At 30.2% G+C, this 1848-nt stretch overlaps 1 long non-coding RNA gene across 1 annotated transcript; it reads right to left on the reverse strand.

The window, feature by feature from the left end:
• Window positions 1–836: 836 nt before the first annotated feature.
• Window positions 837–1457, reverse strand: LOC134254794 (uncharacterized). Its single transcript, XR_009989383.1, has 2 exons — window positions 1366–1457; window positions 837–952 (listed from the first exon to the last, which is right to left on the reverse strand). It is a non-coding gene; the product is annotated as an uncharacterized LOC134254794 (long non-coding RNA).
• Window positions 1458–1848: the final 391 nt, after the last annotated feature.

Genomic DNA, 1848 nt, shown 5'->3' on the forward strand with positions numbered 1-1848 from the left:
AAATGCAATAACAATATATAAGTTGTGATATTAACTTATATTAACTTCAAATCTGTGTCTATGCACCTTTAAGATAAAAAAGACCGTGATATTTATACAAAACGGATTGGGAATGATGCTTCGAGGATTCTTTAAGAGACTCACAGCAGCTGCAGTTCTTTTGCTGAAATATGTAATAAAGCTTTTCTTCTGTTTATGAGCAGAAAAATATCCATTCGTTCTTAAAAAAATATCATGACTTTTCATTAACATGAATAGATAAAGTGAGCGGTTCCTTCATATTTGCAGATTTATTTCTTATCTACATCATTGCAACGTCATTTATTAACTATGATGCTAGCATTGAATAAATTTAAAAAGATTGTGTAGAAAATTGTTTTCTCCTTCTATTAAATATTGAATATTGAGATAATTATACTTAAATGCTTCACTTTCTTTATTGGGTACCGTAAAAGTATATTTTGTATTCTGTCATTGGAAAAATAAATCTACCTAAGGAAAATGATCTACCAACACATGAAACTGTGCATTTATGGAGCCAACTGTGTTTAATTGCATTTCGGTGAGGGGACATTTGCGGTGTCTCTTCTTGGTGCAGCGTATTACAGCGCATGCATCGTTAACTTAGTCTCAACAATTAAAAACAACCTGACTGTTTACACAAGAAAAAGGAAGCTGTGAGAAATAAAATCATTTATGGGAATAATGCATTTGATAATTAAAACCGGTATTACATGTAACTACGAAGATTAATTTTAAAAAAACAATGGATCTCTAAACCTTTAAGCGATCGATAAGGATATTCGATCGATATGGATATATAAAAAAATCAAGAGTTGTCATTCTTGAATTTATTGCAATAATAAGAAATACAGTGATTGATTTTCCAGTGAAAGGTGGATTTCATATTTCATGAGATGGTTAGCCTATTAGGTCCGAGCCGTCATTCATCCTGAAAAAGATTTAATACCTCCTCTAAAAGACTTGAAAAAGGTAGACTTCAAACTATGATGAACTATTAAATCATAAAACGCCACGGGAAAAAATGGAAAGTACACAAACAACGAAGAATACCCATAGGCATTTAATTAGGGTAAATATTCAACCCATTGAAATTTTTATATCTTCTTCCCATACTAAATCACCTCTAAGGTGCGGATATAAAAAATATGTGTGAAAATAAACAATTTAATTATAGGGTGTAAAAGTACTGACAAAATTCCTCCAAAAGATTATACATCAGATTTTTTGCCCGGAAATATGTTTCATGATTTTTTTAAAAAATCACCTTAACATGTTTCACCCATCTTACTGTTTAAAATGGTTAGGGCCTGTTTTTTTTCAATTTTTAAGAACACAACTCACGCTCTTTCACATATGTAGCCATGAAGTTCCGGGCAGTAGTCGTCACACCACTGGTAATTCAGATCCTTTCTCATTGCCAAACAGTGTTGTTTACCTAACGAAATAAAAACAATCTAATATTCATAATCTCCTACGTTTTTCCTCTAAAATTTTAATACATTTTTATCTTTCTTTAAATAGAAACTTCGCCCACTAAAATGTTCAATGTGTTGGTACCAAATGAAAAAAAAATAGTTCAATGCAATCAAAGGTTAACAAGTCCAATTTTCTTTTACTCTATTTTCTTATATTAAAGATAAGGTTGAAACAAACTCTTTTCAAAATTTATTTTTCTTTTTTTAAAAAGTTTAGGAAACCAAATTGATGCTCTAAAATAAAGATAACATTGCACTGCAATGCATCTCATTGTGATTGCTTAACGTAGTGTCTACTTAAAACATACATGGTCTATTTTTATCAAATTTACCATTAAAAGAAATAAGA

The sequence above is a fragment of the Saccostrea cucullata genome, unplaced genomic scaffold (assembly GCF_032062105.1).
Source record: "Saccostrea cucullata isolate Sc308-1 unplaced genomic scaffold, CSIRO_AGI_Scuc_v1 ctg6005, whole genome shotgun sequence".
Taxonomy (NCBI): domain Eukaryota; kingdom Metazoa; phylum Mollusca; class Bivalvia; order Ostreida; family Ostreidae; genus Saccostrea; species Saccostrea cuccullata.